Raw genomic sequence first — 12,978 nt, 5'->3', positions numbered from 1 at the left:
TTGGGCTGTGGCTCTCGCTCAGGAGCTCTCTCCCGCGTGCCAGCCCCTCTTTCTCTGTCTCTGTCCAGTCTCTCTGTATGTCTAGATACATACATGCACATATACGTGTATATTTCCATCCGCTGCCTCCTCCTCCTCCTCCCGTTCTGTCTGTCGGTCCCTGTCCTGCAGGGACTCTAGTCCCTCTGCCCGCACAAGAACGCAGGATATGGAGGCCAGAAGAAACACCAACGGAGCCATGGATAGGGGCTCATAGCACCATTTCTCACGGGCGGCTGGCTCGAGACGCAGCAAGCGCGCACTATCCCCAACCTGCCGGCCGCTTCTCTGCCAACCAACCGACCCACCAACCGACCGACACACCAAGCCGGCCAACTGCAATCCGCGCCCCTGCAATTTGCAGTCCACCATCCGCGCTTCCTGCTTGGCCACCAGCTGCAGGCCCATGGCCAACTGGCAACAGCTGGCCAAGCGGTCACAGCTGATGACCGTGCACCACCCGAGGCAGCACCCCTCCACGCGAGGCCCAGGGCCTGGAAACGGCTCTCTGGGACTCTGTCCCCACAGTCCCCGTCTGTCTCTCTCCGCCTCTCTCTTGCTCCGTCTCTGGCCTTCTCTCATCCTCTCTCTCACCTCCCTGGGTCAGGCGAGGTGACGTGTAGCCAGTGAAGGGACCGGAGATCGGTGGGCGCTGGTCGCTGACGGCGAGGGCCCAGGAAGGCGGTGTAACGAAGGCTGGCGGCAGACTGGAGCCGCTGCACCCTGGTCGCGCGGGTGGCACCTCGAGGCTTTGGCCCAGTGGGTGGGGCCGGCCAGGGGCAGGGCCAGGGTTGCACGTGCCTGGGGACAGAGAGGACCTGGCCCCTCGCTTGCCATGAGCGGGGGACCGCAGAGCAGCCAGGCGGGTCTGGGGAGGTGGGGCTGGGGGTGGGGGTGAGCGGGGTTGGGGTGGGGGGGCGGGGTGTAAGCCGTTCGGGGCCCGGGGAGTCCCAGGATGCCAGGGCGCCGAGACTTCTGTCACCGTCAGGGAAGTGACAGAGGCCCGTGGAGCCACGGGTGGCGCGAAGGGGCCTCGCTGCGGGCCAAGAGTAGCCCGCCGCCCACGCCGGCGGCGTCCGGAGGAGGCGAGGAACAGGCGGGAGGCGCGGCGCCGGCGGAGCCGGCCAGCGGGGAGATGCTCGCCACCCGAGGGGCCCAGCAGCACGGCGCACGCTCACGAGGCAGGCCGGGAGCAGGCTCTTGGGGCGCCGGGAGCCGGGTCCCAGCGTCTACGGCCATACCACCCTGAACGCGCCCGATCTCGTCTGATCTCGGAAGCTAAGCAGGGTCGGGCCTGGTTAGTACTTGGATGGGAGACCGCCTGGGAATACCGGGTGCTGTAGGCTTTTTGCTCGCCTCTCCTTTTGCGCCGCCGCCCCGACGTGGCTCCCTCCGAACCCCTGGCGCCCCTTGCCCCTCTGCAGCCGCCCAGCCCAACGAAGGTCCCCCTGACCAGCGGCGGGTCCGCCGCACGGACGTACAACCTGGCAGTCCGGGTCGCACGCTAGGCTTGTCGGCCCGGGCTCCCCCCCATACCCTCTTCTTAGTCCTCTTCGCTCCCGCAGGCCGTCAGGCCGCACCCGTTCGCTGAGCCGCGGTCGCCGTCGCCGCCAGCACCGCGCTGCCCGCTACTGCCGCCAGCGCTGCCCTCGCCCCCGCCGCCGCCCCCCTCGCCGCCGCCCACCCTCGCAGCCCCGCCGCCATCGCCTCCCCTCCGCTCCCCGCCCGCCGTGCCGCCGCCACCGCCGCCGCCTCCGCCGCCGCCGCCACCGCCATCACCGCGCTCCCCACCGCCGTGGACGCCAGCTCTGCCCTCGCCGCCGCTGCCGCGGGCTCCTCCCACAACTCCCAAACACAGGGCTGCCTGCTGGCGACCAGCGTTGGGGATGCGGTCTGCTGGGAGGCCTGTATTCACCCAGGGAGCGCCCAGAGTTCCGACTTCTGTCACCATCAAGCAGAGTCGTGGAGCCCGAGGCGAAGGGCCTGCGCGCCAGATTCGTCCGGAGGAGGCGAGGAACAGGCGGGAGGCGCGGCGCCGGCGGAGCCGGCCAGCGGGAGATGCTCGCCACCCGAGGGGCCCAGCAGCACGGCGCACGCTCACGAGGCAGGCCGGGACCAGGCTTTTGGGGCGTCTGGAGACGGGTCCCAGCGTCTCCGGCCATACCACCCTGAACGCGCCAGATCTCGTCTGATCTCCGAAGCTAAGGAGGGTCGGGTCTGGTTAGTACTTGGATGGGAGACCGCCTGGGAATACTGGGTGCTGTAGGCTTTTGCTCGCCTCTCCTTTTACGCCGCCGCCCCGACGTGGCTCCCTCCGAACCCCTGGCGCCCCTTGCCCCTCTGCAGCCGCCCAGCCCAACGAAGGTCCCCCTGACCAGCGGCGGGTCCGCCGCACGGACGTACAACCTGGCAGTCCGGGTCGCACGCTAGGCTTGTCGGCCCGGGCTCCCCCCCATACCCTCTTCTTAGTCCTCTTCGCTCCCGCAGGCCGTCAGGCCGCACCCGTTCGCTGAGCCGCGGTCGCCGTCGCCGCCAGCACCGCGCTGCCCGCTACTGCCGCCAGCGCTGCCCTCGCCCCCGCCCCCGCCCCCGTCGCCTTCACCTCGCTCGCGGCCACCGCCGCCATCGCCGCGCTCCCTCCCGCTCCCCGCCGCCGCCGCCGCCGCCGCCGCCGCCGCCGCCGCCGCCACCGCCTCCACCGCCGCGCTCCCCACCGCCGACGCCAGCTCTGCCCTCGCCGCCGCTGCCGCGGGCTCCTCCCACAACTCCCAAACACAGGGCTGCCTGCTGGCGACCAGCGTTGGGGATGCGTTCGGGGTGGGCCTGGTGGCGGTAGCGGGCCGGGGTCTCTTCCGGTGGGGTCCCGGGGAGTCCCAGGATGCCAGAGTTCCACGACTTCTGTCACCATCAGGGTAATGGCAGAGTCCCGTGGAGCCACGGAAGGCGCGAAGGGGCCTCGCGCGCCAGATTCGTCCGGAGGAGGCGGGGAGCAGGCGGGAGGTGAGGCGCTGGCGGAGCCGGTCAGCAGGGAGATGCTCGCCACCCGAGCGACCCAGCTGCATGGCGCGCGCTCACGAGGCAGGCCGGAGCAGGCTCTTGGGGCGCCGGGAGCCGGGTCCCAGCGTCTGCCATACCACCCTGAACGCGCCCGATCTCGTCTGATCTCGGAAGCTAAGCAGGGTCGGGCCTGGTTAGTACTTGGATGGGAGACCGCCTGGGAATACCGGGTGCTGTAGGCTTTGCTCGCCTCTCCTTTTGCGCCGCCGCCCGGCGTGGCTCCCTCCGAACCCCTGGCGCCCCTTGCCCTCTGCAGCCGCCCAGCCCGCCGAAGGTCCCCTGGCCAGCGGCGGGTCAGCCGCCCGGCACTACAAGCTCGCAGCCGGGCCGCACGCCAGGCCCGTCGGCCCCGGCTCCCCCACACCCTCTTCTCAGTCCTCTTCGCTCCCGCAGGCCGACAGCCCGCAGCCCTTCACCGAGCCGCGGTCGCCGCCGCCGCTGCCATCGCCGCGCTCCCTCCCGCTCCCCGCCCCGCCGCCCCCAAAGCCCAAGCCCAGGGCTGCCTGCCGGCGCTGGCCTCCACCAGGCTTTCTCCATCCCAGGACGTGCCGGTCCTTCGCACCTCGGCCCGAGCCCAGGGGACGACCATCCCTGTGCCTGCACCTGGGCCCCGAGACACAGGATCGGCGTGTCCTCCGGCAAACGGGATGCCCACCCGCCCCGCCCCACCGGAGGCCTCTGTCTCTGCTGGCCGGCACCTCGCCCCACACCGCCGCGCCCCCTCACGTCTCCCACAAGAGCCAGGAGCCCTCCGTTCCCGCCGGCCGCGGTGGCCCCGACACACAGGGGAAAGAGAGCCGGGACAAACCAGGGGACGGAGGGAGCAGCACCCCAACACCCCGCACGCCCTCGGACTCCAGGAGAGACCACCATGTCGGAGCCTGCCGACGAGACGAACGGTTCCTGAAGTGCGGAGTGAGGATTGAGAAAAAATTGGACAAGAGACAAAGATGGGATCGGGAGGGCGAGCGGTTCTGACTAGACTGCTGCGCCTGCTTGATTTTTCAGCATGCTTTTATACAGACAGAAACAAGAAGGTTACATAAAGCGGCTGAGGCAGCAAGGACAGATTAGTTACGTTTTTCCAAAGTTTGGCCCTGACTGTCTTTAGACCTTTTGATATTGTCCCATTCCCAGAACAGCAGGTGTCTGTTTGTTCTTTATGCTTAGAGTTCCCTCAGCCATCCTCCCAACCTCTGCTTGTAGTTACATTTTCTTAACGCTTGATGCTCCAGCTCCCCACAATTCCCCTTTTTAGTTTTTGAGATCGTGCCTGGCTTAGGTGGTCAGTACAGACCTTCTCACTTACCCGTCATTGGATATCCTTCACCAAAGCGATCGACTCCTGTCTTAGGTCGTAAGACATCCACTGATCATTACCCGTCATTGGCTACCGATCTCCTTTGGGGTTAGACAGGGCAGTGGCTTTTGGTCTATCAGCCATGTGGAGCCTTATTTTGTGAATTTCTCCATAAATATCTGTGACTATCCCCATCACAGCTTTTGTGATGCAGGGAGGAAACATAGTATCAGGAGGATCACAACAAGCGGAATTACAAGGGGGGCCATAAATTGAAGCATTGAAGAGTATGATGGAAATACATTGTGAAAACTAGAGACAAGTTTGTTGAGAGTATCAGCTATATCGGTGTTTAAAGGAGAGGTCTCTTGCAGTGTCAAGACCTCTTTATGAAACTGGATAAGATCAAGAGTAACATTTTTTCTTACACGGTCTGTGAGACTCATACCTCATAGCAGAAAAATGTTTATTCCAATCACCCTTTGTCTGTTAACAGCCGAAGCATAAAGTCCCATGATGTCTTACCTTCTCAGGGTCAAGTCACTCATATTGTAACAGCTCTGTTGAGATAAGTGGAGAGAACTGATCTTCATTGCCCTCATGACTTCTCTCACAATCAGGTGAGAGAGGAAAGCCAGAGACAGCAGTGGCTTTTGCCAGGCAGGGGAAGGGAGGAAAGGCTCCTTTTGGGTCTTCTAAGGCAGCTCATTGGGGTCCCCACTCGGTTCCGCCTGGCTTAGGTTGTATCTCCCGTGAGATATCTTACCCGTCTTTGGCTGCAAACCATCTTCTGGGGACCAGACAGAGAGACATAAGGTGTAAACACAAGAATGGAACAGAGTCCCAGAAAGGCACAGTCTTACAGACTCTTCTTTCCTTAAGGAAAGACATGGGGGACAGTCGGCTAGGCTGTTGTGTGACTACATCTCCCCTTTTTGTTTTTGAAGCATGAGAAACACAGAACGTGTAGTTGTTTCACTTACAGCCCGTCGGAGGGCTATTTGTCCACATCTGAGGACTATGTAAAATAAACAGAACAATAAACAGAAGAGCAATATCCCCAGCAAAACCCTCTACCCAAAGTCTTTATCCATTTAACAGGGTCTGAAGTGGACAGTCCTTCTGCGGCTGCGGAAAGTGAGAGCTTTTCCACACCCTAGGGGCGTGGATGGGTATCTCTAGATGTCTTCTCTTCTGTGGGCTGTCGTTCATGGTATGGTTTAACACCGACCAGGAATTCACAAAGGTTTTTCTTCCGGACCTGGAGAAATACAAGCAAAGCCTCTTCCCGTGTTATCTCGGGGGAGAAGTAGGATCAGCTTCCCCACGTAACATTTTAAACAAAGGTTGTAATTCACCGGTTGTCAACCGCAACTGAGGTCTAATCCAGTTAATGTCTCCCAGTAGCCTTTGGAAATCATTTGATGTTTTTAAACAATCTCGCCGGATTTGTATTTCTTGAGGCACAACGGCCTGAGGCATTAAGCAATATCCCAGATAAGAGTAAGGAGGCACTTGCTGAATTTTTCTGGGGCTATAACTAGCCCATAATCGTGGAGCTTTTTTGTAAATGAGCAAAAGCAGCAAGCAACTTTGGTTCACAAGAGTGGGCAGAAGTATGTCATCCATGTAGTGGATGATGTAAATATCTGGAAATGTCCTTCGGTAGGTTTTATTGCAGCTGATACAAATTTTTGACATAGTGTAGGGCTACTAGCCATTCCCTGAGGTAGCACTAGCCAATGATATCTCTTAAAAGGTTCTTGTAAATTAACGGAAGGAACACTGAAAGCAAATCTGGGGCAGTCATCAGGATTTAAAGGTATAGTATAAAAACAATCTTTGCAGTCCAAAACAATTTTATATGTGTTTTTTGGTATGGCTGCAGGACAGGGCAAGCCTGTCTGTAAGGCTCCCGTTAATTTCATGGTTTTATTAACTTTTTGTAAATCTTGTAATAATCTCTATCTGCCAGATTTTTTTTTTTTTTTTAATTAATTACAAACACGGGAGAATTCCCGGGAGAATTGGAGGGGGCAATGTGTCCCTTTTTAAGTTGCTCCTGTACTAGCAGCTTGGCGGCTTGAATCTTTTATCTGTTGATAGGGGCCTCGGGCAGTGGATCTAGCCCTGCAACTACACTTGGAGGAGAGCTTAATTGTAACCTAGGCTTCTATTCTGATTGAGATTCTAATAAAGGCCCAGTCTGTTGAGCCTGGACTAATTGCATTTGAACAGAGAGGGAAGTGAGTGCAGCTTGTAATCTTTGCCCCTCTGCTTCCAAGGGGATCCAGTTTGGGTTGATCATTTTCAGAGTATGTGATTCCCTCGTGTCTAGGATCGATCACATCCCTAACCAAATTCCATAAGGAAAAAGTATCTACTGGTACTTCAGAGGGTCCATGAGCATCATAATATCCCTGTAAACGCTCTCTCACCTTTTCCCAAGTTTCTAAGTTTAAAGTCCCTTCTTCGGGGAACCAGGGACATATTTGTACTACAAATTCTAAAAATCAAGCAACTGTGCTTCACTGGTTTTAACTCCTCTAGCTTTTAGCATGCTCCTTAACATGTGAGTAAACAGCCTTTTACTGTGACCCTGTCCCATTTTATTTTACTCCCGACTATGGTATCTCACCGCTTTCACTAACCTTATTCGACGCGTCTCATTTGCAAGCGGAGTCCTTCACTGATTCCCCAGTATTCAGGTCCCTGTTCGGGCGCCACTTGTCGGAGCCTGCCGACGAGACGAACGGTTCCTGAAGTGGGGAGTGAGGATTGAGAAAAAATTGGACAAGAGACAAAGATGGGATCGGGAGGGCGAGCAGTTCTGACTAGACTGCTGCGCCTGCTTGATTTTTCAGCATGCTTTTATACAGACAGAAACAAGAAGGTTACATAAAGCGGCTGAGGCAGCAAGTACAGATTAGTTACGTTTTTCCAAAGTTTGGCCCTGACTGTCTTTAGACCTTTTGATATTGTCCCATTCCCAGAACAGCAGGTGTCTGTTTGTTCTTTATGCTTAGGGAGTTCCCTCAGCCATCCTCCCAACCTCTGCTTGTAGCTACATTTTCTTAACCCTTGATGCTCCAGCTCCCCACACCACCACAAGGGGAAGAGCAGGCACGCAGGCACACGACCCTCACAACGAGGGTGCCTAGGGCTGCCACTCTCCTCCCGGGGCGGGACCCTGGGCGGGGCTCGAGCCCACCGGCACCGGTGCTCCGGAGACCCTGGCGGCCCGCCGGGCTTCGAGGGTGACTGCCAAAGCCCGGGCACTGCCTCCTTAGCGGAGCCCAGCCCGGGCACGACCACACACCGGTGGAGAAGCTGCCACCTCAACACAGCCTCAGTGCGTCCGTCCCAGTCCGTGTCCCAGCCTGTGCGTCCCTCCCCCTCAACCTCCACCCCCTGTCCGTCTGGCTCTGTGACATGCCTGTTGGGCTGTGGCTCTCGCTCAGGAGCTCTCTCCCCGCGTGCCAGCCCCCTCTTTCTCTGTCTCTGTCCGAGTCTCTCTGTATGTCTAGATACATACATGCACATATACGTGTATATTTCCATCGCTGCCTCCTCCTCCTCCTCCCGTTCTGTCTGTCGGTCCCTGTCCTGCGGGGACTCTAGTCCCTCTGCCCGCACAAGAACGCAGGATATGGCCAGGCCAAGAAGAAACACCAACGGAGCCATGGATAGGGGGCTCATAGCACCATTTCTCACGGGCGGCTGGCTCGGAGACGCAGCAAGCCGGAGCCGCACGATCCCCAACCTGCCGGCCGCTTCTCTGCCAACCAACCGACCCACCAACCGACCGACACACCAAGCCGGCCAACTGCAATCCGCGCCCCTCTGCAATTTGCAGTCCACCATCCGCGCTTCCTAGCTTGGCCACCGCCGCTGTACGGGTGGCCCATGGCCAACTGGCAACAGCTGACGGCCAAGCGGTCACAGCTGATGACCGTGCACCACCGAGGCAGCACCCCTCCACGCGAGGCCCAGGGCCTGGAACGGCTCTCTGGGACTCTGTCCCCACAGTCCCCGTCTGTCTCTCTCCGCCTCTCTCTTGCTCCGTCTCTGGCCTTCTCTCATCCTCTCTCTCACCTCCCTGGGTCAGGCGAGGTGACGTGTAGCCAGTGAAGGGACCGGAGATCGGGTGGGCCGCTGGTCGCTGACGAGGGGCGAGGGCCCAGACGGAAGGCTGTGTGACGAAGGGTGACGGCAGACTGGAGCTGCTGCACCCTGGTGGCACGGGTGGCTCCCCGTGGCTTTGGGCCAGTCGGTGGGGCCGGCCAGTGCCAGGGCCAGGGCGCGTGCCTAGGGCCGGAGGGGCCTGAGAGGACCCTGCGACGCCCTCGCTTGCCATGAGCGGGGACCGCAGAGCAGCCAGGCGGGTCTGGGGAGGTGGGGCTGGGGGTGGGGGTGAGCGGGGTTGGGGTGGGGGGGCGGGGTGTAAGCCGTTCGGGGCCCGGGGAGTCCCAGGATGCCAGGGCGCCGAGACTTCTGTCACCGTCAGGGAAGTGACAGAGGCCCGTGGAGCCACGGGTGGCGCGAAGGGGCCTCGCTGCGGGCCAAGAGTAGCCCGCCGCCCACGCCGGCGGCGTCCGGAGGAGGCGAGGGCGGGGGGCGGGCGCAGAGCCGGCCAGCGGGGATGCTCGCCACCCGAGGGGCCCAGCAGCACGGCGCACGCTCACGAGGCAGGCCGGGAGCAGGCTCTTGGGGCGCCGGGTCCCAGCGTCTCGCCATACCACCCTGAACGCGCCCGATCTCGTCTGATCTCGGAAGCTAAGCAGGGTCGGGCCTGGTTAGTACTTGGATGGGAGACCGCCTGGGAATACCGGGTGCTGTAGGCGTTTGCTCGCCTCTCCTTTTGCGCCGCCGCCCGGCGTGGCTCCCTCCGAACCCCTGGCGCCCCTTGCCCTCTGCAGCCGCCCAGCCCAACGAAGGTCCCCTGACCAGCGGCGGGTCCGCCGCACGGACGTACAACCTGGCAGTCCGGGTCGCACGCTAGGCTTGTCGGCCCGGCTCCCCCACCCTCTTCTTAGTCCTCTTCGCTCCCGCAGGCCGTCAGGCCGCACCCGTTCGCTGAGCCGCGGTCGCCGTCGCCGCCAGCACCGCGCTGCCCGCTACTGCCGCCAGCGCCCTCCGCCCCCGCCGTCGCCGCCGCCTTCACCTCGGCCACCGCCGCCATCGCCGCGCTCCCTCCCGCTCCCGCCCGCCGCCGCCGCCGCCGCCGCCGCCGCCGCCGCCACCGCCATCCACGCGCTCCCCACCGGCGACGCCAGCTCTGCCCTCGCCGCCGCTGCCGGCTCCTCCCACAACTCCCAAACACAGGGCTGCCTGCTGGCGACCAGCGTTGGGGATGCGTTCGGGTGGGCCTGGTGGCGGTGGCGGGGTGTATTCCGGTCGGGTCCCAGGGAGTCCCAGGATGCCAGAGTTCCACGACTTCTGTCACCATCAGGGTAATGGCAGAGTCCCGTGGAGCCACGGAAGGCGCGAAGGGGCCTCGCGCGCCAGATTCGTCCGGAGGAGGCGGGGAGCAGGCGGGAGGTGAGGCGCTGGCGGAGCCGGTCAGCAGGGAGATGCTCGCCACCCGAGCGACCCAGCTGCATGGCGCGCGCTCACGAGGCAGGCCGGAGCAGGCTCTTGGGGCGCCGGGAGCCGGGTCCCAGCGTCTACCATACCACCCTGAACGCGCCCGATCTCGTCTGATCTCGGAAGCTAAGCAGGGTCGGGCCTGGTTAGTACTTGGATGGGAGACCGCCTGGGAATACCGGGTGCTGTAGGCTTTGCTCGCCTCTCCTTTTGCGCCGCCCGGCGTGGCTCCCTCCGAACCCCTGGCGCCCCTTGCCCTCTGCAGCCGCCCAGCCCGCCGAAGGTCCCCTGGCCAGCGGCGGGTCAGCCGCCCGGCACTACAAGCTCGCAGCCGGGCCGCACGCCATCGGGCCCGGCTCCCCCACCTCTTCTCAGTCCTCTTCGCTCCCGCAGGCCGACAGCCCGCAGCCCTTCACCGAGCCGCGGTCGCCGCCGCCGCTGCCATCGCCGCGCTCCTCCCGCTCCCGCCCCGCCCCCAAAGCCCAAGCCCAGGGCTGCCTGCCGGCGCTGGCCTCCACCAGGCTTTCTCCATCCCAGGACGTGCCGGTCCTTCGCACCTCGGCCCGAGCCCAGGGGACGACCATCCCTGTGCCTGCACCTGGGCCCCGAGACACAGGATCGGCGTGTCCTCCGGCAAACGGGATGCCCACCCGCCCCACCGGAGGCCTCTGTCTCTGCTGGCCGGCACCTCGCCCCACACCCCGCGCGCGCGCCCCTCACGTCTCCCACAAGAGCCAGGAGCCCTCCGTTCCCGGCCGCGGTGGCCCCGAACACAGGGAAAGAGCCGGGACAAACCAGGGGACGGAGGGAGCAGCACCCCAACACCCCGCACGCCCTCGGACTCCAGGAGAGACCACCATGTCGGAGCCTGCCGACGAGACGAAGTTCCTGAAGTGCGGAGTGAGGATTGAGAAAAATTGGACAAGAGACAAAGATGGGATCGGGAGGGCGAGCGGTTCTGACTAGACTGCTGCGCCTGCTTGATTTTTCAGCATGCTTTTATACAGACAGAAACAAGAAGGTTACATAAAGCGGCTGAGGCAGCAAGGACAGATTAGTTACGTTTTTCCAAAGTTTGGCCCTGACTGTCTTTAGACCTTTTGATATTGTCCCATTCCCAGAACAGCAGGTGTCTGTTTGTTCTTTATGCGGAGTTCCCTCAGCCATCCTCCCAACCTCTGCTTGTAGTTACATTTTCTTAACGCTTGATGCTCCAGCTCCCCACAATTCCCCCTTGTTTAGTTTTTGAGATCGTGCCTGGCTTAGGTGGTCAGTACAGACCTTCTCACTTACCCGTCATTGGATATCCTTCACCAAAGCGATCGACTCCTGTCTTAGGTCGTAAGACATCCACTGATCATTACCCGTCATTGGCTACCGATCTCCTTTGGGGTTAGACAGGGGCAGTGGCTTTTGGTCTATCAGCCATGTGGAGCCTTATTTTGTGAATTTCTCCATAAATATCTGTGACTATCCCCATCACAGCTTTTGTGATGCAGGGAGGAAACATAGTATCAGGAGGATCACAACAAGCGGAATTACAAGGGGGCCATAATTCGAAGCATTGAAGAGTATGATGGAAATACATTGTGAAAACTAGAGACAAGTTTGTTGAGAGTATCAGCTATATCGGTGTTTAAAGGAGAGGTCTCTTGCAGTGTCAAGACCTCTTTATGAAACTGGATAAGATCAAGAGTAACATTTTTTCTTACACGGTCTGTGAGACTCATACCTCATAGCAGAAAAATGTTTATTCCAATCACCCTTTGTCTGTTAACAGCCAGCATAAAGTCCCATGATGTCTTACCTTCTCAGGGTCAAGTCACTCATATTGTAACAGCTCTGTTGAGATAAGTGGAGAGAACTGATCTTCATTGCCCTCATGACTTCTCTCACAATCAGGTGAGAGAGGAAAGCCAGAGACAGCAGTGGCTTTTGCCAGGCAGGGGAAGGGAGGAAAGGCTCCTTTTGGGTCTTCTAAGGCAGCTCATTGGGGTCCCCACTGTTCCGCCTGGCTTAGGTTGTATCTCCCGTGAGATATCTTACCCGTCTTTGGCTGCAAACCATCTTCTGGGGACCAGACAGAGAGACATAAGGTGTAAACACAAGAATGGAACAGAGTCCCAGAAAGGCACAGTCTTACAGACTCTTCTTTCCTTAAGGAAAGACATGGGGGACAGTCGGCTAGGCTGTTGTGTGACTACATCTCCCCTTTTTGTTTTTGAAGCATGAGAAACACAGAACGTGTAGTTGTTTCACTTACAGCCCGTCGGAGGGCTATTTGTCCACATCTGAGGACTATGTAAAATAAACAGAACAATAAACAGAAGAGCAATATCCCCAGCAAAACCCTCTACCCAAAGTCTTTATCCATTTAACAGGGTCTGAAGTGGACAGTCCTTCTGCTGCGGAAAGTGAGAGCTTTTCCACACCCTAGGGGCGTGGATGGGTATCTCTAGATGTCTTCTCTTCTGTGGGCTGTCGTTCATGGTATGGTTTAACACCGACCAGGAATTCACAAAGGTTTTTCTTCCGGACCTGGAGAAATACAAGCAAAGCCTCTTCCCGTGTTATCTCGGGGAGAAGTAGGATCAGCTTCCCACGTAACATTTTAAACAAAGGTTGTAATTCACCGGTTGTCAACCGCAACTGAGGTCTAATCCAGTTAATGTCTCCCAGTAGCCTTTGGAAATCATTTGATGTTTTTAAACAATCTCGCCGGATTTGTATTTCTTGAGGCACAACGGCCTGAGGCATTAAGCAATATCCCAGATAAGAGTAAGGAGGCACTTGCTGAATTTTTCTGGGGCTATAACTAGCCCATAATCGTGGAGCTTTTTTGTAAATGAGCAAAAGCAGCAAGCAACTTTGGTTCACAAGAGTGGGCAGAAGTATGTCATCCATGTAGTGGATGATGTAAATATCTGGAAATGTCCTTCGGTAGGTTTCATTGCAGCTGATACAAATTTTTGACATAGTGTAGGGCTACTAGCCAT

The 12,978-nt window shown here is 59.5% G+C and overlaps 4 non-coding genes and 1 pseudogene across 4 annotated transcripts; all 5 read left to right on the top strand.

Moving 5' to 3' along the window:
* Positions 1 to 1,266: 1,266 nt before the first annotated feature.
* Positions 1,267 to 1,385, top strand: LOC141568703 (5S ribosomal RNA). Its single transcript, XR_012491928.1, has one exon. It is a non-coding gene; the product is annotated as a 5S ribosomal RNA (ribosomal RNA).
* Positions 1,386 to 2,189: 804 nt separating this feature from the next.
* LOC141568734 (5S ribosomal RNA) lies at positions 2,190 to 2,308 on the top strand (annotated as a pseudogene).
* An 851-nt stretch (positions 2,309 to 3,159) lies between these two features.
* LOC141568720 (5S ribosomal RNA) lies at positions 3,160 to 3,278 on the top strand. Its single transcript, XR_012491940.1, has one exon. It is a non-coding gene; the product is annotated as a 5S ribosomal RNA (ribosomal RNA).
* A 5,843-nt stretch (positions 3,279 to 9,121) lies between these two features.
* LOC141568730 (5S ribosomal RNA) lies at positions 9,122 to 9,240 on the top strand. The gene has a single exon (XR_012491950.1). It is a non-coding gene; the product is annotated as a 5S ribosomal RNA (ribosomal RNA).
* An 820-nt stretch (positions 9,241 to 10,060) lies between these two features.
* Positions 10,061 to 10,176, top strand: LOC141568732 (5S ribosomal RNA). The gene has a single exon (XR_012491952.1). It is a non-coding gene; the product is annotated as a 5S ribosomal RNA (ribosomal RNA).
* Positions 10,177 to 12,978: the final 2,802 nt, after the last annotated feature.

This window comes from Rhinolophus sinicus, linkage group LG14, assembly GCF_036562045.2.
Source record: "Rhinolophus sinicus isolate RSC01 linkage group LG14, ASM3656204v1, whole genome shotgun sequence".
Lineage (NCBI taxonomy): Eukaryota > Metazoa > Chordata > Mammalia > Chiroptera > Rhinolophidae > Rhinolophus > Rhinolophus sinicus.
The sequence above is the reverse complement of the archived record's forward strand: the minus strand, read 5'-3'. Positions and strand labels throughout refer to the sequence as shown.